This window comes from Bubalus bubalis, chromosome 18, assembly GCF_019923935.1.
Source record: "Bubalus bubalis isolate 160015118507 breed Murrah chromosome 18, NDDB_SH_1, whole genome shotgun sequence".
Lineage (NCBI taxonomy): Eukaryota > Metazoa > Chordata > Mammalia > Artiodactyla > Bovidae > Bubalus > Bubalus bubalis.
In genome coordinates, this window is record NC_059174.1 from 28,287,349 (window position 1) to 28,314,891 (window position 27,543).

Consider the following 27,543-nt stretch of genomic DNA (forward strand, 5'->3'; position numbering starts at 1 on the left):
CAGACTGACTCTACAGATAAACAATAGCTTGAATTCTTTAACTATAGACATCCCTGATTATGTTTTCAAAATTAACTTGAAGCAATTTTTAGAATTCTATTTTATTTTATTTTTTTAAATTTTATTTTATTTTTAGACTTTACATAACTGTATTAGTTTTGCCAAATATCAAAATGAATCTGCCACAGGTATACATGTGTTCCCCATCCCGAACCCCCCTCCCTCCTCCCTCCCCATTCCATCCCTCTGGGTCGTCCCAGTGCACCAGCCCCAAGCATCCAGTATCGTGCATTGAACCTGGACTGGCAACTTGTTTCATACATGATATTTTACATGTTTCAATGCCATTCTCCCAAATCTTCCCACCCTCTCCCTCTCTCACAGAGAATTCTATTTTATTTTTTTTGCTGTGCTGGGTCTTCATTGCTGTGCGGGCCTTTTTCTGGTTGCTGTGAAGGGGGACCACCCTCCAGCTGTGATGCAAAGGCTCTGCTGTAGAGCATGGGCTCCAGGGTGTGTGGTTCACTAGTTGTGGCTCCCAGCACAGGCTCATTAGTTGTGGTGCAAGGGTTGGAGCCACAGCATGTGAGATCTTCCCGGATCAGGGATTGAACCCACGTCCCCTGCCTTGGCAGGTGGATTCTCCACTACTGAGCCACCAGTGAAGCCTTGAGTAGTTTTAGATTTGTCTAAAAGTCACAAAGATAGTACAGAGTTCTCATAACCCTGCACCCAATTTATTCTGTTATTAAAATCTCACAGTGGTACAGTCTGATTGTTACAGCTAATGAAACATTATTGACATGTTGTTAGTTGAAGTCCACACTTTGTTAATATTTCTTTAGCTTTTATCTAATGTCTCTTTTTTATTTGTTCTAGTATCCCATCCAAGATAACAGTCATCGTGTCTTCTAAGTATCCAGTAGCTGAGAATATTTCTCAGTTTTTGTTTATGACAGCATTGATAGTTTTAAGGAGTAGTGGTTAGGTATTTTATATAACGTCTTTCAGTTTGGGCTCATCTGATAGTTTTCTCCCAGTTATACTAGAGCTATGGGTTTTGGGGAGGAAGACCACAGAGATGAAGTGCATTCTTATATTAAGGATACGTGTTGTCAACATAACTTATCACTGGTAATGTTAACCCTGATCACTTGGCTGAGGTTTTCCTACTGCGCAGTTACTTTTTTTCTCCCTGTTCTATACAGTATTTTTTAGAAGGAAGTCACTATGTGCAATCCACACTTAATGGGTCAAAAATTAAGCTTCACTTACTCGCAAGTTGAATATATAAATCATTTGAAATTCTTCTGTGTGAAATATGTGTCTCTTTTTCTTTGTTTTATTTTATTCACTCATTTATTTATGTTGATGTGGACTCATGCATTTTCATTTGTTTTCATTATGGGAAGCAAATTTTATTTTTTACTAAGCTCAAAAGAGTTAATAGGGACATCCTTATATGTACTCAAGACTAACATTCCAAATACCTCCCTGGTCCACAGTATCATAGCACCTTAACTCTGTTCAATATAACTTCACTCCACAGCACATGAGAACATACTAAGATATACTGACTTCAGCTCATAAAATATGTATAATTCATTTCTCCATACTGCAAAGAAGTTTTTAAGTCCCTTTTCTTTTTCTTTGATTTTTCCATTGCTGAACAACAAACTTCCCCTAAACTTAGTGAGATACATCAGCCACTTATATGCTCCTGAATTCTGTAGATTGGGGATTTCAGTGGGGGTACAGAGGAGATGAATTGTTTCTGCTCTCCTACACCTGTGATCTCAGTTGGATTTTCAAAGGCTCAGGGGGAGGTGGTAACTCTGTATCAGTGGCTTGGGATCACTTGAAGCCTTGTTCACTTACATGTCTAACAATTTATGCTGATTGTTAACTGGGAACTAAACTGAGTCTGTCGTTCAGAACAACTACATTTTGCATCTTTATGTAGTCTGAGATTTCTCATAATGGTGACTGGATTACAAAAATGAGATTATCACAGAGAGAGACAGGAGTGGTGCCACCTTTCATGGCCTAGCCATGGCTGTTGTTTGTCATTTCTTTCCCTGTGATACCCTACCAGTTGATACAGTATCAATTGTACACCCAGCGTCTAGAGGAGGAAACACTGATTTAATTTCTTGATGGACATGGAAAGGTCCTGGAGAAGCATGCTGGATAATTCATAGATTTGTAGCCATTTTTGAAAAATAAAATCTACTACCCCTTTATGTAAAAAAAAAAAAATATATATATATATATTTGATTGGAGGATAATTGATTTAAAATATTGTGTTGGTTTCTGCCATACATCAACATGAATCAGCCATGGATAAACATATATCCCCTTCCTCTTGAAACTCCCACCCACCTCCCACCTCATCCCACCCCTCTAGGTTGTCACAGAGCACTGGCTTCAGCTCGCTGTGTTATACGGCAAATTCCCACTGGCTAATGTATATGTTTCAGTGTTATTCTCTGAATCTGTTCCTCTCTCTCCTTCTCCTGTTGTGTCCACATCTTTTATCTATGTTGCTGCCCTAGGTTCATCAGTACCATTTTTGTGGATTCCATATATTTACATTCAGTTCAGTTCAGTTCAGTCGCTCAGTCGTGTCCGACTCTTTGTGACCCCATGAATCGCAGCACGCCAGGCCTCCCTATCCATCACCAACTCCCGGAGTTCACCCAGACTCACGTCTATCGAGTCAGTGATGCTATCCAGCCATCTCATCCTCTGTCTTCCCCTTCTCCTCCTGCCCCCAATCCCTCCCAGCATCAGAGTCTTTTCCAATGAGTCAGCTCTTCGCATGAGGTGGCCAAAGTACTGGAGTTTCAGCTTTAGCATCATTTATATTAGTATATGTTATTTGTTTTTCTCTGTTTGACTTACTTCACCCTGTATAACAGGCTCTGAGTTCATCCATCTCACTACAGCTGACTCAAATTCACTCTTTTGTATGGCTGAGTAATATTCCATTGTATATATGTACTGCAGCTTCTTTATCTATTCATCTGTGGATAGACATCTAGGTTGCTTCTATGTCCTGGCTGTTGTATGTAGTGCTGCGATGAACCCTGGGGTACATGTGTCTTTCAGAATTGTGATTTTCTCAGGATATACATCCAGTGGTGGAATTGCTGGGTCATATTGTAGTTTTATTCCTAGTTTTTAAAAAATCACCACACTGTTCTCCATAGTGCATATGTGCATGCTAAGTTGCTTCAGTTGTGTCCAACTCTGTGTGACTCTATGGACGGTAGCCTGCCAGGCTCCTCTGTTCATGGGATTCTCCAGGCAAGAATATTGGAGTGGACTGTCATCCTGTCCTCCAGGGAATCTTCCCGGCCCAGGAATTGAATTCACATCTCTTATGTCTCCTGCATTGGCAGGCAGATGCTTAACTACGAGCGCCACATGGGAAGCCCCATTCTCCCTAGTGGCTGTGTCCATTTAGATTCCCATGATTATGCAAGAAGCTTCCCTTTTCTTCACATCCTTTCCAGCATTTATTGTCTGTAGATTTTCTGATAATGGTCATTCTGATGGGTGTGGGGTGATATCTCATTATAGTTTTGATTTGCATTTCTCTAATGATGTGAGTTGGACTGTGAAGAAAGCTGAGCGCTGAAGAATTGATGCTTTTGAACTGTGGGGTTGGAGAAGACCCTTGAGAGTCACATGGACTGCAAGGAGATCCAACCAGTCCATGCTGAAGGAGATCAGCCCTGGGATTTCTTTGGAAGGAATGATGCTAAAGCTGAAACTCCAGGACTTTGGCCACCTCATGCGAAGAGTTGACTCATTGGAAAAGACTCTGATGCTGGGAGGTTGGGGGCAGGAGGAGAAGGGGATGACAGAGGATGAGATGGCTGGATGGCATCACTGACTCGATGGACGTGAGTCTGGGTGAACTCCAGGAGTTGGTGATGGACAGGGAGGCCTGGCGTGCTGTGATTCATGGGGTCGCAAAGAGTTGGATACGACTGAGCGATTTCATTTTCCCTTTTCACTTTCATGCATTGGAGAAGGAAATGGCAACCCACTCCAGTGTTCTTGCCTGGAGAATCGCACAGATAGGGGAGCCTGGTGGGCTGCTGTCTATGGGGTCGCACAGAGTTGGACACGACTGAAGTGACTTAGCAGCAGCAGCAGCAGTTGCTTCATCTGCAATTATTTTCACCCATTCTGAGGATTGTCTTTTCATATTGCTTATGGTTTCTTTTGCTATGCAAAAGCTTCTGTTTAATTAGGTCACATTTGTTTATTTTTTGTTTTTATCTCTATTACTCTAGTAGGTGGGTTATAGAGGATCTTGCTGTGATTTATGTCAAAGAATGTTCTATTTTTTCCTCTAAGAGTTTCACAGTTTATGCTCTTACATTTAAGTCTTTAATCCATTTTGAGTTTATCTCTGTGAATGATGTTAGAAAGTATTCTAATTTCATTTTTTATACATAGCTGTCCAGTTTTCCCAACACCACTTACTGAAGAGATGATCTTTTCTCCATTGTATATTCTTGCCTCCTTTGGCAAAGATAAGGTGCCTGTAGATGTGTGGGTTTATCTCTGGCTTTCTGTCTTGTTCCATTGGCCTATATTTCTGTTTTCATGCCAGTACCATACTGTCTTGATGACTTGTTACCGCCTCTTAAGATCACTTACTGGGACCACTTGGGATTACCAGGTGCTGTCATTCTGAGTTTATGATGGCTCTTGACAAAAGTATCTCCAATTGCTTAACTCTCTTTAAAGAACTAGTCAGTAAATTTGAGTCATTTTGTCTAATCTACTTCCATACATTACTAATCATGGCTCCTCCAGGTCCTCATTCACTTTTAATCTCTACTGCCTTGTTTCCTTGGAACTCTAGAATTTCTTCTCTATGGAACACATGTATACCTGTGGCGGATTCATTTTGATATTTGGCAAAACTAATACAATTATGTAAAGTTTAAAAATAAAATAAAATTAAAAAAAAATGAACACCATTACAGCAAACAACAACAAAAAAAGAGGCATTACCAATAATTTTAAAAGATGGTCCAAAACAAATCGGAAAATGAAGTTTTCTCAAGTAGTTTTTAATTGGAAAAATACAGCCAATGAATGGAAAACAAATGTCTGTGACTGACCAGAGGAGTACAGTAGACATGTCTGATTGGCCTGGTGGGCTACAGACCACAGAGAGGCATAGTCGAACATTGACTGAGTGACTAAACAACAACAACAAAGAGAATTTATCTGACCTTCACCTAGAGAATTCTACTGTGAGCAGATTAACTTATTGTCAAGAAAAAGCAAATCTTGATTCTATAATATTAGTGATGGTGTGAAATAAATTGGAGTGAGACCATGAACGTTTGTAATCCAGGCTTGTGAATCAATGCCAGTAAAAGGATTAGAATGCCAATCACTGGTTTTCCCCCAAATCTCTAACAAATATAACCCAACCAGGACTTATTTCATATAGAGAATTAACTGTAAACTGCTTATATAATTCAGAAGAAATGTGCATCCTAAATCGCTTTAGTCAGGTCCGACTCTTTGCAACCCTATGGACTGTAGCCCTCCAGGCTCCTCTGTGCATGGGATTCTCCAGTAAAGAATATTGGAGTGGGTTGTTATTTCTTACTCCAGGGGATCTTCCCGACCCAGGGATCAAACTCGCATTCTCCTCTCTTATAAGAGATATCTCTTATGTCTCCTACATTGGCAGGCGGGTTCTTTACCACTAATGACACCTGGGAAACTCTCCAAATGGAGACTAGTGCATGGATGTTCCTTTGGCTTCACAAATTCTCATTCCTTTGCTTCCTACTGATATTGGAAACGCATGAGGAACCATATATTTTAGCAGTGATGTTCAGTGTTATTAATGTTTCTGTTAAAGTAAATTTTAAGAATTTCCAAATGCTAAATCTAAGAGCACTGCTTGAGTTAGTGCACGTACATGAATCAGAGATGAGCAGAGGCACCACATTGCACATTGAGTGTTGTCCTTCTTAGTTTAGAGTTACCTTACTTGCTTGAAACCACTTTACAACTGCTTTTCCTAGATATACATATTCTCTATTTTTCTTAAAGTTCTCTATTTCTTCACAGCATTTACCAAAATTTTGAATTGTATATTTAGGCATTTATTAATTTGTGTTTTCAAAAGACTATACCTTTAAAACTCCACCATGGAATACACACACAATATGTGCTTTTGTGTATAAATACATGATCTTAATATATATATATATATATATATATACATACAAATAATATACATATGTATAAGTATTTGTGTGTGTGTGTGTATGAGAGAGAGAGAGAGAGAGAGAGAGAGAATGGGTGGAGAAAGAGAAGAAAAAAGAGGAGTACCAGATAAGAAGAGTTTTTTTGAGTTATTTTTGTTTTATAGTTCATAACGATCATTCACATTATAGGCATCTATATTGCCAACAAATTGTTTAAGATTCTTTCCCCAGAATGTACTATTTATTGCCTTATGTGGATAAATAATCCATTTTAATAAAATATAATCTTAAACCCCCTATAAATGAGGATAATATATTATTACCATAGGAATATGAGAAATTTCAAGTTTGGTTACAATAGTGTTACAAAATTTTTTGAATTATTTTCATGTAATTGGTTTGAATTAATTGTTGATATATTATCTCAGATTGTTCAATAAAAAGCATTTTATTTTGAAAACTCAGAGATCAGTCATTCTGGTATGCTTTATTCTATTACACTCTAAAACCTTATTATTATCTAGTGAATAAAATTCTTAAGTAACAGTTTTAAAATCAGTACAGTCTATATTTTATCATCATAGATATATTACTTTTAATATACTAAGATAATATCTAATTTCAAATTTACTCAACTATATAAAACCAATCCATTTGTAGCTTTGTAGTATAATAATATATGTTCATATTTTAAAACATGCAGTGTATTAGTATATGTATTCTCTTTCACAATAGATTGTGCAAGAAGTATTTAGTTAGGACTGAAAATATCTAGTTAGAACCAGCAGTATATTGCATTTGGTATGTGCATTAGTATAGAATATTTTTAAAATATTTAACCCTAAAATGTTTTTATATAAAAAAAAATAAATGGAACTTCTGCAAAGTTCCCAGCGTACTGAACATTTTGCATTCTCCAGGGATCATTTTAATGTGATGTATTCAGAAAGTTTAGTCTTATGACAGTACCACAACATGAACAATTTTATTGAAATAGAAAACAAAGAACAAAAATATTCAATAATTGTTTTATTGATGTGAAGGGAATGAATTATTCATGACTTCAAAGTATCTGTGAATAATTCTAATTACCTGCTTTTAAAGGATATGAGGCCACTGAAAGTATATTAACAATTTTGATTGAACACCTGCTATCCAGTAGTATATATTAGGCATCAGAACCAAAATTGTCTGTGTGTGTGTGTATTTCTGATTTTCTAGGTGCTCATTATTTACAGTGCTTTATTGGCTTCTGATATAATGCTTTGATAGTTGTAAAAATAGATCATTTAAGGTGTTAAAACCAGATTATTCCTAACTTGAATGTATTATGCATTTTCCAACAATCTCTATTCATTTGCAGCTTTGGGATACATTTTGAAACATGGCAAATGGTGACTAAGAAGATTTTCTGGGATATGGACTCACTTATATACCTTTGCATTCTCGTCAGTGACTGGTGGATAAAGCAGTGTTATGTTGGCCACTGGACGAGAGTCTGAGTGAACTCCGGGAGTTGGTGATGGACAGGGAGGCCTGGCGTGCTGCGATTCATGGGGTCGCAAAGAGTCGGACACGACTAAGCGACTGATCTGATCTGAACCAGCTGTTTGAACCCAGACTTTTGGATTTACCATCCCCACCCCCATCTGCACCTGTGATTCAGCTGCTAGTACGGTGATAGTGGCACCATCTGCCCAGTTAATTGGCTAAACTAGCTCAGGAATTTGAGTGTCAACTTGACTTAAGGAAGCAGGCCACATCTAATCAGGCAGGGGTTCTGGGCTATTCTGTTGTCTTTATCTTTTTTAAAATTTCTCTTCTTTCCTATCCCTCTGCTACTTGCTAATTCATCAGCATTTGCACCTAGAATTTCACTGAAATTACAGCATGTATATTTAATTATATTTCTATTCTATTTCCTCTTTTCATAACATTTTCCATAACATATTTGAGGTGGTAAATTCTGTACACTGGATACTTACCATTCCACATTCCTTTCTGAATCCTTCACATTAAATACCGCTGGGTTGAGGGAAAGTTCTTAATATGTCTTACAATATCTACTTTTTTTTTCCCCCTCTCATCTGGACTTTTTCTGTCTCTCTGAATTTGTTGATTAATATCTTTCCCCTCAAATTCTGTGACCCCATGAAGACTACAAATGTTGTTTGATATAGAATATACCCTCAAGTAAATGTATACAGAATACATGTCATGGCTAGTAATATATACCTTAGATTTTAAATGTGTGTTTAAAATGGTACCTATTAAGTTTAGAGATAAAAAGATATTATATACTAGCTTGTGAAAGGAATTTATTTAACCAAATGGTAGCTGGTCTGTGCATTTGCATGGTACTCAACAAATCAAGTCACATGAATATTATGCCAAATACAGAGTAGGCTAAATTTTGGTACAAGAAAAGCTTACCGTTTTCCTTTGTTTACAGTTGTTGAATTTTTTCAAATTATTTTTGTCTATTTGTAAAGCATAAGTGAATCTTTGAAAAAATACCTTCTCACTCTGTTTTTTTAGCATGACAGTATATCAGAATATGGTGAGACATAATGTCTACAATTCCAGAAAGAATCCTTGGTCCTTGACCCTGAAAACAATAAGGGTCCAACATTTCTCTCTAGGATAAATCTAGAAATGAATTTCTTATATAGCTGATCAAAAGACAAATTGGTCCCTAAGGAGAGGGGAAAAAACGTGCTAGGGAAAAAAAGAATTTAAATTAAAAGTACTTTTGGTGACCATTCAAAGTTTAATCTGTGAGTTAAAATGAAGCTTTAAGGAACAACTCAAGACATATTTTACTACATCTTTGGGGAAATGAAATACAGGTAATACTGCCCTCTTTCAGTGGTGAAGAAATATGCTTGGAAGCTTTTCTCAGTAGTTCAACAAGAGTACTTCAGAAACAAATATCTATCCCAGCATTGGGCAAACATCTCATCTGTACAGATAATGTATGCATTTTGTATTTTTGTCTCTAATTTTTACAGCCATATGGCAATTAGGATTATATCATCTTTTCTAGTGTAGAGTCTGAGTCTTCATTTAATTAGTCTCAGTATCTGGGGTAGAACCTGGAAATGAACACAATGAATTTGTTTTTTCCCTAATGTTCTGCACTACATTCTACTTAATTGATCATATTAAAAGATAGATATGTGTATCTGTGTACACATATGTATACATATATATACATATATGCATTATAATGTGTATATATACATACACACATATATATATACATATATTGTTTTTATATGATTATATATTATAATCTTGCCAAGGATGTGACTCATTCATTGTCCAGCATATCCTTCCCATTAGTCACTTCTTCATCTCTGTTATTAGAGCCAATGTATAGGTATGACTGTGCTTCTGTTTAATCAACACTTAAATTAAGAAATGACCCCAAAGTGCAAGATTAGTGATGCTGGTAATCTTCCAGAAAGAATTAAGTGAAAAGATCAAAGCTCTTAATAAGGAAAGAAATACAGTAAGAACAAGTCTTTTATCTGTGAAATTAAAAAGAAGGAAAAATTATTGTGGTTGTTAAAGTCATGTCCAACTCTTTGAAACTTCATGGACTACAGCACACCACGCTCCTCTGTCCTCCACTATCTTTCAGAGTTTGCTCAAATTCATGCCCTTCGAGTCAATGACACTATCTAACCATCTCATCCTCTGCCCCCAAATTTTCCTTTTGGCTTCAGTCTCTACCAGTATCAGGGTCTTTTCCAATGAGTTGGCTCTTCGTATCAGATGGCCAAAGTATTGGAGTTTCAGCTTCAGCATCAGTGTTTGCAATGAATATTCAGTGTTGATTTCCTTTAGGATTGACTGATTTGATCTGCTTGCAGTCCAAGGGACTCTTGAGAGTCTTCTCCAACACCACAAGTCAAAAGCATCAATTGTTTGGTGCTCAGCCTTCTTTATGGTCCAGCTCTTATATCTGTATGTGATAGCTGGAAAAATCATAGCTTTGTGTAAATGGACCTTTGTTGGCAAGGTGATATCTCTGCTTTTTAATACACTGTCTAATTGTGTCATAGCTTTCCTTCCAAGGAACAAGTCTCTTTAATTTCATGGCTGCAGTCATGGTCCGTAGTATTTAGGAGCCCAAGAAAATAAAATCTGTTACTGCTTCTTTCTTATCTATTTGCCATGAAGTGATGGGACTGGTTGTCATGATCTTTATTTTTTGAATGCCATTTTAAGCCAGCCTTTTCACTCTCCTCTTTCACCCTCATCAAGAGGCTATTTAGTTCCTCTTCACTTTCTGCCATTTGAGTGGTGTCATCTGCATATCTGAAGCTGTTGATATTTCTACTGGCAAACTTGATTACAGCTTGGGATTCATTCAACATGGCATCTCAGACAATATACCCTGCATATAAGTTAAATAAGCAGGGTGACAATATACAGCCTTGATGTATTCCTTTCCAAATTTGGAACCAGTGCATTGTTCCATATCTGGTTCTAATTGTTGCTTCTTGACCTGCATACAGGTTTCTTAGGAGACAGGAAAGCTGGTCTGGTATTTCCGTCTCTTCAAGAATTTTCCAGTTTATTGTGATCAACACAATCAAATCCATTTGTGGAGTTAGTGAAGCAGATGTTTTTATGTAATTCCCTTGTTTTCTCTGTTCCAAGGAATGTTGGCAGTTTGATTTTCAGTTCCTCTGCCTTTTGTAAACTCAGCTTTCATATCTGGAAGTTCTTGGTTCACATAATGCTGAAGCCTAGTTTGAAGGATTTTGAGTATCACCTTACAAGCATGTGAAATGAGCACAATTGTATGCTCGCAGGAACATTCTTTGGCATTGCCCTTTTTTGGGATTGAAATGAAAACTGAGCTTTTCCAGTCCTGTGTCCACTGCTGAGTTTTCCAAATTTGCTGACATGTTGAATTCAGCACTTTAACAGCATCGTCTTTGAGGATTTTAAATAGCTTAGCTAGAATTCCATCACCTCCACTAGCTTTGTTTGTAGTAATGCTTCCTAAGGCCCGCTTAACTTCACTCTCCAGGATGTCTGGTTCTAGGTGAGTGGCCACACCATCATGGTTATCCAGATCTTTTAAACCTTTTTTATACATTTTTTTCTGTGTATTCTTGCCACCTCTTCTTAATCTCTTCTGCTTCTCCTAGGTCCTTACTGTTTCTGTTTTTTATTGTGCTGATCCTTGCATGAAATTTTTCCTTCATAACTCCAATTTCCTTGAAGAGATCTCTAGTCTTTTCCATTGTATTGTTTTACTCCATTCATTTAAGAAGGCCTTCTTATTTTTCCTTGCTATTCTCTGGAACTCTGCATTCAGTTGGATATATCTTTACTTTCTCCCTTGCCTTTCATTTCTCTCCTTTCCTCAGCTTTAATATTTGTAAAGCCTCCTCAGACAACCATTTTGGCTTCCTGCATTTCTTTTTATTTGGCATGGATAGTTTTAGTCACTGTCTCCTGACAGTGTTAGGAACCTCTTTTCATAGTTCTTCATGCACTCTGCCTCCCAGCTCTCATCCCTTGCATCTATTCATCACCTCCACTGTGTAATCATAAAGGATTTTGATTATGATTGGTTTTCCATTTTGATTATGATTGGAAAGCCTAATGGTTTTCCCTGATTTTCTCAATTTAATCCTGAATTTTCAAATAAGGAGCTCATGATATGAACAACAGTCAACTGCAGGTCTTATTTTTCTTACTGTATAGAGCTTCTCCATCTTTAGCTGCAAAGAATATAATCAGTCTGCTTTTGGTATTGACTGTCTGGTGATGTCCATTTGTAGAGTCATTCCTTGTGTTTTTGGAAAGGGGTGTTTGCTATGACCAGTTTGTTCTCTTGACAAAACTCTGTTAACTTTTGCCCTGCTTCATTTTGTACTCCAAGGCCAAACTTATCTATTGTTTGGATGTTACTTGATTCTTGCTGTGCATTATAACCTCTATGATGAAAAGGACACCTTTTTTTTGGTGTTAGTTCTAGAAGGTCTTGTAGGTCTTGAAGTGGTCAACTTCAGCTTCTTTGGCATTAGTGGTTGGGGCATAGACTTGCATTACTGTGAAACTGAATGATTTGTCTTAAAAATGAACTGATATCATTCTGTCATTATTGACATTGCACCCAAGTACTTCATTTCAAACTCTTTTGTTATCTTTGAGGACTATTCTATTTCTTTTAAGAGATTCTTGCCCACAGTAGTAGATAGAATGATCATCTAGACTGAATGCAGCCCTTTGAATGCAGAGTTCCATAGAATAGCAAAGACAGATAAGAAAGATTTCCTCAGTGATCAATGAAAAGAAATAGAGGAAAACAATAGAATGGGAAATCTAGAGGTCTCTTCAAGAAAATTAGAGATACCATGGGGACTTTTCATGCAAAGATGGGCACAATAAAGGACAGAAATGATATGGACCTAACAGAAGCGGAAGATATTAAGAAGAAGTGTCAAGAATACACAGAAGAATTATACAAAAAAGATCTTCATGACCCAGATAATCACGATGGTGTGATCACTCACCTAGAGCCAGACATTCTGGAATGTGAAGTCAAGTGGGGCTTAGGAAGCATCACTATAAACAAAGCTAGTGGAGATGATGGAATTCCAGTGCAGCTATTTCAAATCCTAAAAGATGATGCTGTGAAAGTGCTGCACTCAATATGCCAGCAAATTTGGAAAACTCAGCAGTGGCCACAAGACTGGAAAAGGTCAGTTTCATTCCCATCTCAAAGAAGGGCAATGCCAAAGAATGCTCAACTACCACACAATTGCACTCATCTCACATACTAGCAAAATAATGCTCAAAATTCTCCAAGCCAGGCTTCAACAGGACGTGAACCATGAACTTCCAGATGTTTAAGATGGATTTAGAAAAGGCGTAGGAACCAGAGATCAAAGCCAACATCCGTTGGATCATCAAAAAAGCAAGAGAGCTCCAGAAAAACATCTACTTCTGCTTTATTGACTATGCCAAAGCCTTTGGCTGGGTGGATCACAACAAACTGGAAAATTCTTCAAGAGATGGGAATGCCAGACCACCTGACCTGCCTCCTGAGAAATCTGTATGCAGGTCAAAAACAACAGTTAGAACTGGACATAGAACAGCAGACTGGTTCTAAATCAGGCTATATATATATATATATATATATATATAGTATATTGTTATGTATATATATATATATATATGTCAAGGCTGTATATTGTTACCCTGCTTATTTAACTTATATGCAGAGTACATCATGAGAAATGCTGATTGGAAGAAGCACAAGCTGGAATCAAGATTGCCAGGAGAAATATCAATAACCTCAGATATACAGATGACACCATCCTTATGGCAGAAAGTGAAGAAGAACTAAAGAGCCTTATGATGAATGTGAAAGAGGAGAGTGAAAAAGTTGTGTTAAAACTCAACTTTCAGAAAACTAAGATCATGGCATCTGGTCTCATCCGTTCATGGCAAATAGATGGGGAAACAGTAGAAACAGGGGCTGACTTTATTTTTTTGGTCTCCAAAATCACTGCAGATGGTGATTGCAGTCATGAAATTAAAAGATGCTTACTCCTTGGAAGGAAAGTTATTACCAACCTAGACAGCATATTAAAAAGCAGAGACATTACTTTGCCAACAAAGGTCCATCTAGTCAAGGCTATGGTTTTTCCAGTAGTCATATATGGATGTGAGAGTTGGACTATAAAGAAAGCTGAGTGTCGAAAAATTGATGCTTTTGAAGTGTGGTGTTGGAGAAGACTCTTGAGAACCCACTGGACAGCAAGGGGATTCAACTAGTCCATTCTAAAGGAAATCAGTTCTGAATATTCATTGGTGGGACTGATGCTAAAGCTGAAACTCCAATACTTTGGCCACTTGATGCAAAGAACTGACTCATGTGAAAAGACACAGATGCTGGAAAGATTGTAGGTGGGAGAAGAAGGGGACCACAGAGGATGAAATGATTGCATCACTGACTCAATGGACGTGAGTTTGAGTAAACTCTGGGAATTGGTGATGGACAGGAGGCCTGGTATGTTGCAGTCCATGGGGTCACAGAGGGTGGGACATGACTGAGTGACAAACTGAACTGAAATATCCATTTTAGTTCACTGATTCCTAAGATGTCAGTGTTCAGTCTTTCCATCTCCTGGTTGACTACATCCAGTTTACCTTGATTCATGCACCTAACATTTCAAGTTCCTGTGCAGTATTGTTCTTACATCATTGGACTTTATTTTCACCAATGGGCATATCCATAGTTAAGTGTTATTTCTGCTTTGATCCAGCCATTTCATTCTTTCTGGAGCTATTTGTAATTGCCTTCTGTTCTTCTCCAGTAGCATATTGGACACCTTCCAACCTGGGGGGCTCATCTGCTGGTGTTAATATAGTTTTGCCTTTAAATACTGTTCATGGGGTTCTCATAGCAAGAATATTGGAGCGGTTTGCCCTTCCCTCTTTCTGTGAACCACATTTTGTCTGAACTCTTCACTGTGACCCGTACATCTTATGTGGCCCCGCATGGCATGACTTTCTGAATTTGAGCTATTTTTTTTTTTTTGCACCTCAAACTGCAAAGTTATGGCCACAGTGCATGGTTAGTTAACATGCAAAATGCATTACTGTTTCAAATTAGTATATTTGGGGAAGGAGGTAGAGAGAGGTACCACTATCACACAATTTTATTAGGGTATATTAGTGTAATTTTCTATTTTATTTTCAGTTATTAATGTTAATTTCTTTCTGTGCCTAATCTATAAATTAAACTATCATAGGCATGTATGCATAGGAAAAAAAGCATAAAGTATATAGTATTTGGTACTATCCATGGTTTCAGGTATCCCCTAAGTGTCTAGAAATATATTCCCCACAGATAAGAGGAGACCACTGTGTGCAAAACTTGTGCTGAAAGATTCACAGGCAATAACTGTACATCAAAAATATCCCTTTTAAATAATCAATATAGAATTGAAAAATGTAACAAATGATTTTTTCATTATATCCCATTTTAATATGGTACATGTCTGCAAGCCAATTAATTAAATAGTTACCAGATTTTAATGGTGGCAAGAATACACAGAACTGTACAAAAAAGATCTTCATGACCAAGATAATCATGATGGTGTGATCACTCACCTAGAGCCAGACATCCTGGAATGTGAAGTCAAGGGGGCCTCAGGAAACATCGCTACAAATAAAGCTAGTGGAGGTGATGGAACTCCAGTTGAGCTATTTCAAATCCTAAAAGATGATGCTGTGAAAGTGCTTCATTCAATATGCCAGCAAATTTGGAAAACTCAGCAGTGGCCACAGGACTTGAAAATGTCAATTTTCATTCCAATCCTAAAGAAAGGCAATACCAAAGAACACTCAAACTACTGCACAATTGCACTCATCTCACACGCTAGTAAAGTAAAGCTCAAAATTCTCCAAGACAGGCTTGGAGAACTTGGAAAAGTTCCAGAAAAACATCTTCTGCTTTATTGACTATGCCAAAGCCTTTGACTGTGTGGATCACAATAAACTGTGGAAAATTCTGAAAGAGATGGGAATACCAGACCACCTGACCTGCCTCTTGAGAAATCTGTATGCAGGTCAGGAAGCCCAGTTAGAACTGGACATGGAACAGACTGGTTCCAAGTAGGAAAAGGTGTACATCAAGGCTGTATATTGTGACCCTGTTTATTTAACTTATATGTAGAGTACATCATTAGAAATGCTGGGCTGGAAGAAGTACAAGCTGGAATCAAGATTGCCAGGAGAAATATCAGTAGCCTCAGATATGTAGATGACACCACCCTTATGGCAGAAAGTGAAGAAGAACTAAAGAGCCTCTTGATAAAAGTAAAAGAGGAGAGTGAAAAAGTTGGCTTAAAGCTCAACATTCAGAAAACTAAGATCATGGCAGCTGGTCCCATTTGTTTATGGCAAATAGATGGGGAAACACTGGAAACAGTGACTGACTTTATTTTTTTGGTCTCCAAAGTCACTGCAGATGGTGACTCCAGCCATGAAATTAAAAGACACTTGCTCCTTGGAAGAAAAACTATGACCAACCTAGACAGCATATTAAAAAGCAGAGACATTACTTTGCCAACAAAGGTCATCTATTCAATGCTATGGTTTTTCCTGTGATCATGTATGGATGTGAGAGTTGGACCATAAAGAAAGCTGAGTGCCAAAGAATTGATGCTTTTGAACTGTGGTGTTGGAGAAGACTCTTGAGAGTCCCTTGGACTACAAGGAGATCCAACCAGTCCATCCTAAAGGAGATCAGCCCTGGGTGTTCTTTGGAAGGAATGATGCTAAAGCTGAAATTCCAATACTTTGGCCACATGATATGAAGAGCTGACTCATTTAAAAAGACCCTGATGCTGGGAAAGACTGAAGGCAGGAGGAGAAGGGGACGACAGAGGATGAGATGGTTGGATGGCATCACCGACTCGACGGAGATGAGTTTGAGTAAACTCCGGGAGTTGGTGATGGACAGAGAGGCCTGGCGTGCCGTGGTCCATGGAGTCACAAAAAGTCAGACACGACTGAGAGACTGAACTGAACTGAACTGAAGTGAAAGAGCCTTTGGGTTTTTCTATTGTCAGATGTCAGGTATTTGATTATTCAGTAGTTCCATTGATAGCTCTGCTCAGGTTCATCAGTATGGATGCATCTAGCTATTTCCTCAGAGAAGGCAATGGCAACCCACTCCAGTACTCTTGCCTGGCAAATCCCGTGGACGGAGGAGCCTGGTAGGCTGCAGTCCATGGAGTCGCACAGAATCGGACACGACTGAAGTGACTTAGCAGCAGCAGCAGAAGCAGCAGCAATTTCCTACATTTATTGTGGATTTACTGAACTAAATGACACTAAATAACTCTTTGCTAGGCAAGATTCAAGTCACATTTTATGTTGTTATTGTTTAGTTGCTATGCTTTGTTTGACTCTTTGTGATCCTATGGACTGTAGCCACTGGGCTCCTCTATCCATGGGTTTTTCCAGGCAAGCATACTTAAGTGAGTTACCATTTTCTTCTTCAGGGTATCTTTCTGACATAAGGATTGAACCCATGTAAAGCTCCAAATTCAATATAGTCTAACAATAGAAAAGAACACTGGACTTCTCTTAAAATTATTAGAATAAGATCCCAGTTTCAGGAATGCATTTGTGTGACCATATGTAAATAATATACACTTTTCAATCTCATTTTTTTAGCTTTTAAAACAAAAGCTTCTAAATAAGAGAATATTTAGGTAAATTATAGCCTACCTGTACATGAATAGACTAAGTACATTTTGTACTTATGCTAATGAAACTTGTAGAAATTCTTAAGTATATAATATTATACTTAAAAACTAGATATATGCATACATTAATTGGCAAATAATATTACCAGTTGTTAATTATTTTGTCTTTGAGTGATTGGCTTATAGATATTTTAAATTATTTTATGTGTCTTCAGTGGGGAATATTTAGTAAATATTCTGTTTATGGTTGAGAGGTAATATTTCATTAATTTAATTTAAAAATGAAATTAAAGATTTTCAATTAAGATTTGAAAGTGTGAGAGCATGATAAGAAAAATTTATTGTTCTGTGATTCTGATTTGTCATAAAAATTAATATTAGTACAATTTTTATAGAAGAGTATCTTTACCCATCTTATCATAACCATTGTAATTTCCTGAAATTCTAAGGTGCTTATGCAAGATTTGGCCCTAAAGTTAAAACTCTTAGTCTTCATGATCCAGAACTGTTAGTAATGAGTATCAAGAAGGTCAGAGGAAGTCAAGGAGATCTCATAATGAAAGTAATTAAAAACCCAGTTAATGAGCAGATATCTATTATATTTTCTTAATTTTATTTCTTTGAAGCCAAAAAATAGTTAGAAAATGTGTTACTGATCATCTAAGATCTGTGGAATATAGCTTCTTACCCCTTGGTGAAGAGGAGATGGATACTATATAATAATTGTGCACAAATGATTAGAATTTTTCTTTATTGACTTTTACAATAAAATCTTTTCTATGTAGAATAGAATTCTAAGTATATAGCAGACTTGTAATTTCATTTTAAATGTTTTACTTGTAAAACATTTTAAAAAGAAAGCACCTATAATGGTGATGACCAATAGGAATATTGTGCACATCATGTATGTGATTTCAGTTTCTGAGTAACATATTAAAAAAGATGAAAGAATCATGTAAAACTGTTTTAGTGAAATATTTTATTGAATACAATATTCTAAAAATATCATTGTAACATGTAATCAGTGTAGAATTTTTTAAGTATCTTACATGTATTGGAATTTTTGGTACTAAATCTTTGAAGTCAGTGTACATTACATTGTCATGTCTTTAGACTAGCGTCACTTTATGTACTCTATACCAACATGTGGTTTAGGATTATCATATTAGACAACACAGAATGATAAAATAACTCAGAGTCCTGTGTCCATCATGGCGATTTAAAATACTTTGAATCTTTACAGAAAATATGTGGAGGAAAAGGTCAGATCAGATCAGATCAGTCGCTCAGTGGTGTCCGACTCTTTGCAACCCCATGAATCGCAGCACGCCAGGCCTCCCTGTCCATCACCAACTCCCTGAGTACACTCAGACTCACGTCCATTGAGTCAGGGATGACATCCAGCCATCTCATCCTGTGTTGTCCCCTTCTCCTCCTGCCCCCAATCCCTCCCAGCATCAGAGTCTTTTCCAATGAGTCAACTCTTCACATGAGGTGGCCAAAGTATTGGAGTTTCAGCTTTAGCATCAGTCCTTCCAAAGAACACCCAGGAAAGATCTCCTTCAGAATGGACTGTTTGGATCTCCGTGCAGTCCAAGGGACTCTCAAGAGTCTTCTCTAACACCACAGTTCAAAAGCATCAATTCTTCAGTGCCTAGCCTTCTTCACAGTCCAAATCTCACATCCATACATGACCACAGGAAAAACCAAAGCCTTGACTAGATGGACCTTTGTTGGCAAAGTAATGTCTCTGCTTTTCAACATGCAATCTAGGTTGGTCATAAGTTTCCTTCCAAGGAGTAAGTGTCTTTTAATTTCATGACTGCAATCACCATCTGCAGTGATTTTGGAGCCCCCCAAAAATAAAGTCTGACACTGTTTCCACTGTTTCCCCATCTATTTCCCATGAGGTGATGGGACCGGATGCTATGATCTTAGTTTTCTGAATGTTGAGCTTTCAGCCAACTTTTTCACTCTCCACTTTCACTTTCATTAAGAGGCTTTTGAGTTCCTCTTCACTTTCTGCCATAAGGGTGGTGTCATCTGCATATCTGAGGTTATTGATATTTCTCCCGGCAATCTTGATCTAGCTGTGCTTCTTCCAGTCCAGCATTTCTCATGATGTACTCTGCATAGAAGTTAAATAAGCAGGGTGACAATATACAGCCTTGACGTACTCCTTTTCCTATTTGGAACCAGTCTGTTGTTCCATGTCCAGTTCTAACTGTTGCTTCCTGACCTGCATACAGATTTCTCAAGAGGCAGGTCAGGTGGTCTGGTATGCCCATCTCTTTCAGAATTTTCCACAGTTTATTGTGATCCACACAGTCAAAGGCTTTGGCATAGTCAATAAAGCAGAAATAGATGTTTTCTGGAACTCTCTTGCTTTTTCAATGATCCAGCAGATGTTGGTAATGTGATCTCTGGTTCTTCTGCCTTTTCTAAAACCAGCTTGAACATCAGGAAGTTCATGGTTCACATACTGCTGAAGCCTGGCTTGGAGAATTTTGAGCATTACTTTACTAGCATGTGAGATGAGTGCAATTGTGTGGTAGTTTGAGCATTCTTTGGCATTGCCTTTCCTTGGGATTGGAATGAAACGTGATCTTTTGCAGTCCTGTGGCCACTGCTGAGTTTTCCAAATTTGCTGGCATATTGAGTGCAGCACTTTCACAGCATCATCTTTCAGGATTTGAAATAGCTCCACTGGATTCCATCATCTCCACTAGCTTTGTTCATAGTGATGCTTTCTAAGGCCCACTTGACTTCACATTCCAGGATGTCTGGCTCTAGGTCAGTGATCACACCATCGTGATTATCTGGGTCATGAAGATCTCTTTTGTACAGTTCTTCTGTGTATTCTTGCCATCTCTTCTTAATATCTTCTGCTTCTGTTAGGTCCATATCTTTTCTGTCCTTTATTGTGCCCATCTTTGCATGAAATGTTCCCTTGGTATCTAATTTTCTTGAAGAGATCTCTAGTCTTTCCCATTCTGTTGTTTTCCTCTATTTCTTTGCATTGATCACTGAAGAATGCTTTCTTATCTCTTCTTGCTATTCTTTGGAACTCTGCATTTAGATGCTTTTATCTTTCCTTTTCTCCTTTGCTTTTCACTTCTCTTCTTTTCACAGCTATTTGTAAGGCCTCCCCAGACAGCCAATTTGCTTTTTTGCATTTCTTTTCCATGGGAATGGTCTTGATCCCTGTCTCCTGTACAATGTCATGAACCTCATTCCATAGTTCATCAGGCACTCTATCTATCAGGTCTAGGCCCTTAAATCTATTTCTCACTTCCACTGTATAATCACAAGGAATTTGATTTAGGTTATACCTGAATGTCTAGTGGTTTTCCATACTTTCTCTAATTTAAGTCTGAATTTGGCAATAAGGAGTTCATGGTCTGAGCCACAGTCAGCTCCTGGTCTTGTTTTTGCTGACTGTATAGAGCTTCTCCATCTTTGGCTGCAAAGAATATAATCAATCTGATTTCGGTGTTGACCATCTGGTGATGTCCATGTATAGAGTCTTCTCTTGTGTTGTTGGAAGAAGGTGTTTGTTATGACCAGTGCATTTTCTTGGCAGAACTCTATTAGTCTTTGCCCTGCTTCATTCCATATTCCAAGGCCAAATTTGCCTGTTACTCCAGGTGTTTCTTGACTTCCTACTTTTGCATTCCAGTCCTCTATAATGAAATGGACATCTTTTTTGAGTGTTAGTTCTAAAAGGTCTTGTGGGTCTTCATAGAACCGTTCAAGTTCAGCTTCTTCAGCGTTGCTGGTTGGGGCATAGACTTGCATTACTGTGATGTTGAATGGTTTGCCTTGGAAACGAACAGAGGTCATTCTGTCATTTTTGAGATTGCATCCAAGTACTGCATTTCGGACTCTTTTGTTGACCATGATGGCCACTCCATTTCTTCTGAGGGATTCCTGCCTGCAGCAGTAGATATAATGGTCATCTGAGTTAAATTCACCCATTCCAGTCCATTTCAGTTCGCTGATTCCTAGAATGTCGACATTCGCTCTTGCCATCTCCTGTTTGACCACTTCCAATTTGCCTTGATTCATGGACCTGACATTCCAGGTTCCTATGCAATATTGCTCTTTACAGCATCAGACCTTGCTTCTGTCGCCAGTCCCATCCACAGCTGGGTATTGTTTTTGCTTTGGCTTCATCCCTTCATTCTTTCTGGAGTTATTTCTTCACTGATTTCCAGTAGCATATTGGGCACCTACTGACCTGGGTAGTTCCTCTTTCAGTATCCTACCATTTTGCCTTTTCATACTGTTCATGGGATTCTCAAGGCAAGAATACTGAAGTGGTTTGCCATTCCCTTCTCCAGGGGATCACATTCTGTCAGATCTCTCCACCATGACCCTCCCATCTTGGGTTGCCCCACGGGCATGGCTTAGTTTCATTGAATTAGACAAGGCTGTGGTCCTAGTGTGATTAGATTGACTAGTTTTCTGTGAGTATGGTTTCAGTGTGTCTGCCCTCTGATGACCTCTTGCAACACCTATTGTCTTACTTGGGTTTCTCTTTCCTTGGGTGTGGGGTACCACCCAAGGTAACAGCGTTTCAACAGCTGAGAAAAAGAGCTTCCTGGGACTTTCCCTGGCAGTGAAATCAAACTCTTCCAGAACATTTCAGCATGCTGTATCTGCCCTTTCCTTTGCCACAATTTGTCCACATCCTCTTCCTGAACATGTCATTGCTAAGGAGGAAGTTTATACCCTTAGTCCAATGAAATTCTTTTTGAAGTTAAGTCAGTGGTTAAAACTGGGATTCTGCCATTAACTTGGAGATGATGACAGTAATTTGAAGGAGTTAACCATGATGCCCACCACAGTGTTTGTAGTGAGAGTCTGGACTTTCTATTTGCCAGTCACTCCCACCCCAACAGTGGTCACACCAATTCTCTAGTTATTGAAAATGAAAGTCGCTTAGTCATGTATGACTCTTTGTGACACCATGATGTGTAACCTGCCAGGAATTCTCCAAGCAAAAATTCTGGAGTAGGTAGCCATTCCCTTTCCAGGGGATCTTCCCAACCCAGGGTTATAATCCAGGTCTCCTGCATTGTAGGCAGATTCTTTACCATTTGAGCCCCAGGGAAGCCCAATAATACTTGAATGGGTAGGCCCTTCCTTCTCCAGGGGATCTTCCAAATCCAGGATATCAAACAGGGATCTCCTGCACTGTAGGTAGATTCTTTGCCAAACAGCTCAAACAGCAAAAATAAGCATTGATTTCAGCTAACACTCAGAAAACACCAATTCTTTGTAAATATGATCTGTAATTTTGAAGTAATCAGTGTTCCAGATAGTAGCAATTTAATATTTTGGTTATCGCATATGGTTAGGTTTAAAAAAAAAAGCATTTAAACAATGGACACTAAACTGTACAGTGTTTCACAGTTTATCTTTTGACTCCTTTTGTCTATATCTATAAACTACCATCCCCATCCCTTTTTTCATATTGTTTTCCCTTGATATCCATTCCTGTTATGTTTTATCAGAATTTTGTCGGTATATTGAGATCTGGGTAAAATGACAGCTCTGTAATGAAGGCTTTTTCTGTTGTAAACAATGACATCTTCCTAACAGAGTGCTTTGGGTGTGAATTTGGGCACTTGAATATCTATTTTTTCAAGTCACTGCATGTGAATTATTTATTTTTTTGTCCCATGTGTTTACTGTAAGGTGGTAAAATTCTACTAAATATCTTCCTTGTAAATAAGGTCCAGCATGAAGATCATTGACATTATGATTAATGCAAATATTAGTCTTATCTTTCTCTCTCTGATAAATGAGTGAGCAAGTTAAAGTCATGATTCCTACCCACACATGTACTAACAATTATAGTTGCATTTGAATTTGGCAATGTTTCCTGTGGATTATTTTCAAGAATGATTAAAAATTATGAGCTTGCAAAAAATGTGTAAATCAGGTAATAAAATAACTCAATATTAGTTTCAAGAAGGCCTGTGCAGAATTTTTTTCTTTTATTTTTTAATTAAAAGATTAAGTATAATTGCTTTACAATGTTGTGTTAATGACTGCTATACAGCAAAGTGATTCAGTTACACATGTATATATATGTCCAACTTTATATTATTTTCCATTATGGTTTATCATAGGATATTGAATGTAGTTCTCTGTACTATATCGTAGGACCTTGTTGTTTATCCATTCTATATATAAAAGCTTACATCTGCTCACCACAACCCCCGACTCCATCCCTCTGTCAGTCCCCTCCCCCTTGGCAACCACCAGTCTGTTCTCTATGTCTGTGATTCTGTTTCTGTTTCATAGGTGAGTTTGTTTGCATTATGTTTTAAATTCCACATATAAGAGATATCACATGGTATTTGTCTTTCTCTTTCTGACTTCCTTTACTTAGTATGATAATCTCTAGCTGCAACCATGTTGCTCTAAATGGCATTGTTTCATTCTTATGGCTGAGTAGTAGTCCACTGTGTGTGTGTGTGTGTGTGTGTGTACACAGCATCATCTTTATCCATTCATCTGTTGATGAATGCTTACAGTATTTCCATGTCTTGGCTATTTTAAATAGTGCTGCTATGAACATAGGGGTACTTGTATCTTTTTGAATTATAGTTTTGTCCAGATACATGCCCTGCTGTGAGATTGCTGGATCATATGATAATTCTATTTTCAGTTTTCTGAGGAACCCCCATACTGCTTTTCATAGTGGGTTTACCAATGTACATTCCTTCCAACAATGTAGAAGGGTTACTTTTCTCCTCACTCTCTGCAGCATTTGTTATTTGTAGACTTTTTAATGATGGCTCATCTGACTGGTGTGAGCTGGCACTTCATTGTAGTTTTGATTTGCATTTTTCTAATAATTAGTGATGTTGCACATCTTTTCACTTGCCTGTTTGCCATTGTATGTGTTCTTTGGAGAACTATTTAGATCTTCTGCCCATTTTTGGATTTTTATTATTGAGTTATAGGAACTGTTTATATATTTTGGAAATTAAGCCATTATTGGTCACATCATTTGCAAATATTTTCTCCCATTCTGTAGGTTATCTTTTCTGTGCAGGATTTTTAAACTTGTTGAATGTGTGAGTGTGCTTTGGGACCATTGGTAGAGTAGTGATAACTGATTGTTTGAAAACCCAGCTTTGAAATTGTCATTTATCACATTGTTCAAAAGGGCAAGCAATATAACTCAAGAAGAGAGTGATGTGTTACTACCCATTTTGAACCTAATGTGCTTTCAAAATGAATGTAAGAAATGGTGTTATAAATACTCTGTTGCCTTGGCTTTTCATCCTCTGAAAATCCAATTTACATAAAGCATTTCATTAATTAAAACTAAATTTGTTTGCATGTTTGCTTTTAAGTAACAGTATTGAATATAATCTTGTTCTCTGGTTACAGAAGTTACAAAATAATATATAAAACCACCTAAGTTATTTTTATTCCATCAGGTGATTATTATATAAAATGTGAATTCACAGAAAAATGAATTTTGGTAATATAATTAAAAAATAGTTATAGCATACTTTAAAGACTATGATGTACATTTTTGCAGTAATGCCTAGCCTTTGCATAAACTTACAGACAGAAAGACCAATGAGAAGTAGGTGAACAGCCTTGAACCTTCCTTTTGGTGTACTCCTCCTTAGACATGCATGCTATGCTAGGGCTTTATATGAAATACTGAGCAAATATTGGTGGCTTCTATCCAAACCACTCTGTCTCTGTTCCTATTCTTTGCTTTCCTACCCCTCCTGTTATCAATATCCACTATTTTGGTGCCAGAGTTTGTGATTAGCATGTTCATTTGACACCTGCTTGATGTTTTCTAGTGACTACCAGAAGCTCACCAGAATAATGAAAAGTTGTCTTTCCCCTGCCTGGATACAGCAGAGTGAGTCCATGGCTGGTAAGGATACAGTATCTTTATGCAAATGAGAAAGCAGACTTCTTTCTCCAGGTGAGCCTAGCCTTGCTCTAGACTCTGCTTGCCCCAATGCCAAGGGCCCTAGGGTAATCAGTAATCTGCATCACTGTATGGGGATACTACTACAACTTTCTGACCCTTATCACTATTCTCCTCACTTTACAATGTTGGTTTTTCCTCTTCTGCAAATATGCTTCTGTTTGAAAAGTCTTCATGATTACTGCCCTGCTATGGGCCAGATATATACATTTCAATTTTTTTTTCCTCAACAATTTTTTCAAACTTGTCTCTGACATAGTCTCCTTTCCTTAACTACATTTTATCATCTGCAAAACTTTAATCCTTAATTTTTTTTGCAAAATTTACATTTATTGTGAGAACACAAAAGTTGGGAAGAAGGTGAGGAAAGTTGATATTGGAGAAGGAAGAAGAAGTTAAATTGTAGAAGCCAGTATACTGAGTTTTCCCACAGTAGGCCTCACATTATGTATTTATATTTCATTAATTTATTTTTTATTGAAATATAGTTGATTTATAATGTTATGTTAATTTTGACTGTATAGCATACTGAGTTAAACACATACATATATTCTTTTTAATATTCTTTTCCACTGTGGTTTATTCAAGGATACTGAATATAGTTCCCTGTGCTATACTGTAGGACCATGTTGTTTACCCAGTCTGTATGTAAGAATTTGCATCTAGTAACCCCAAACTCCCAATCCAGCCCTATCTCATCTCTCTCCCCCTTGGAATCACCCCTTGGAATCGGTTCTCTGTGTCTCTATTTAATAGGTAGGTTCATATGTGCCATATTTTATATTCCACATGTAAGTGATAACATATTTGTCTTTGTCTTTCTGACTTACTTCACTTTTTGTGATAATTTCTAGTTGCATTCATGTTGCTATATTGGCATTGTTTTGCTCTTTTTCATGGTTGAGTAATATTCCATCATATATATGTATGGCATCTTCTTTATCCATTCTTCTGTTGATGGACATTTAGGGTTAAATTTCTGTATTTGCCCCATCCATTGGTTAGCTCAGAGTATTTCTCATTTATGTCTTAATGCAGAGAAAAATAAAGCATAAAAACATTTATACTAAAATGATTAGTGTTACACTAGCTGACAATTTTTCTCCTATTTTGAGATTCTTTTTCAGTTTTTCTATAATGATCATGCATACATTAGGTAATGCATTTATTAAAACAACTTCAGTTTCTAAAAATAAATCAGTAATAATTGTTCTTTCTTTAATGCCTACTGCTTTTTTTTATAGTCCAAATGATGTTTTTGTTTTTTATTCATTTTGTTTTTCCTTTCTTAATTGTAAGAAGACACTGTTTAAAGGTGAAGGGGTATACTTGTTAAATTTACAGGTATGTTCCCAAGGCATATCCACCTGGGCATAGAGTTGAAGTGTGTTATAATGGAGGTGTGAAAAAGGTTTAGAAACAAGAGAGAGAAGGAGTGAGGTGACTTGACAAGATTCCCCCATTTCTCACACTCTGGGAAGGAATCCCTTTCCTTCACAGAGTTTCTTCCTCTACCTTAGTATTTTCCAACCTCTGCCAGTTAGCTTTTACCCAGGATTTCGACATTTAATTTTAAGAGCTTTCTCTATCTCCCTCTGTGTGTGTCTCTCTCATAATTTAATTTTAATAGCTTTCTCTATCTCCCTCTGTGTGTGCTGCTGCTGCTAAGTCACATCAGTCGTGTCCGACTCTGTGTGACCCCATAGATGGCAGCCCACCAGGCTCCCGTCCCTGGGATTCTCCAGGCAAGAACACTGGAGTGGGCATACTGCCTAAGTTTCCTTAAAATGTAAAAAACTCCTCAGTGGCTGTCTTCATGGCCTAATGTGTTTGGGTAATTTTTGTGAGCGGAGAAGGCAATGGCACCCCACTCCAGTACTCTTGCTTGGAAAATCCCATGGATGGAGGAGCCTGGTAGGCTGCAGTCCATGGGGTCGTGAAGATTTGGACGTGACTGAGTGACTTCACTTTCACTTTTCACTTTCCTGCATTGGAGAAGGAAATGGCAACCCACTCCAGTGTTCTTGCCTGGAGAATCCCAGGGATGGGGGA

At 37.7% G+C, this 27,543-nt stretch overlaps 1 long non-coding RNA gene across 3 annotated transcripts in view; it reads left to right on the forward strand.

Annotated features, from left to right (window-relative positions):
* The window catches only part of LOC112580113, a 982,521-nt gene that overhangs the window by 84,691 nt on the left and 870,287 nt on the right, over positions 1-27,543 (forward strand). For 2 of the 3 annotated variants that reach the window (XR_006546272.2, XR_006546271.2), the window contains exon 2: positions 25,358-25,485. The exons of the other annotated variant lie outside the window; for it this stretch is intronic. This is a non-coding gene — a long non-coding RNA (uncharacterized LOC112580113). The remainder of the gene's footprint in view (positions 1-25,357; positions 25,486-27,543) is intronic. 3 annotated transcript variants of the gene reach the window in all.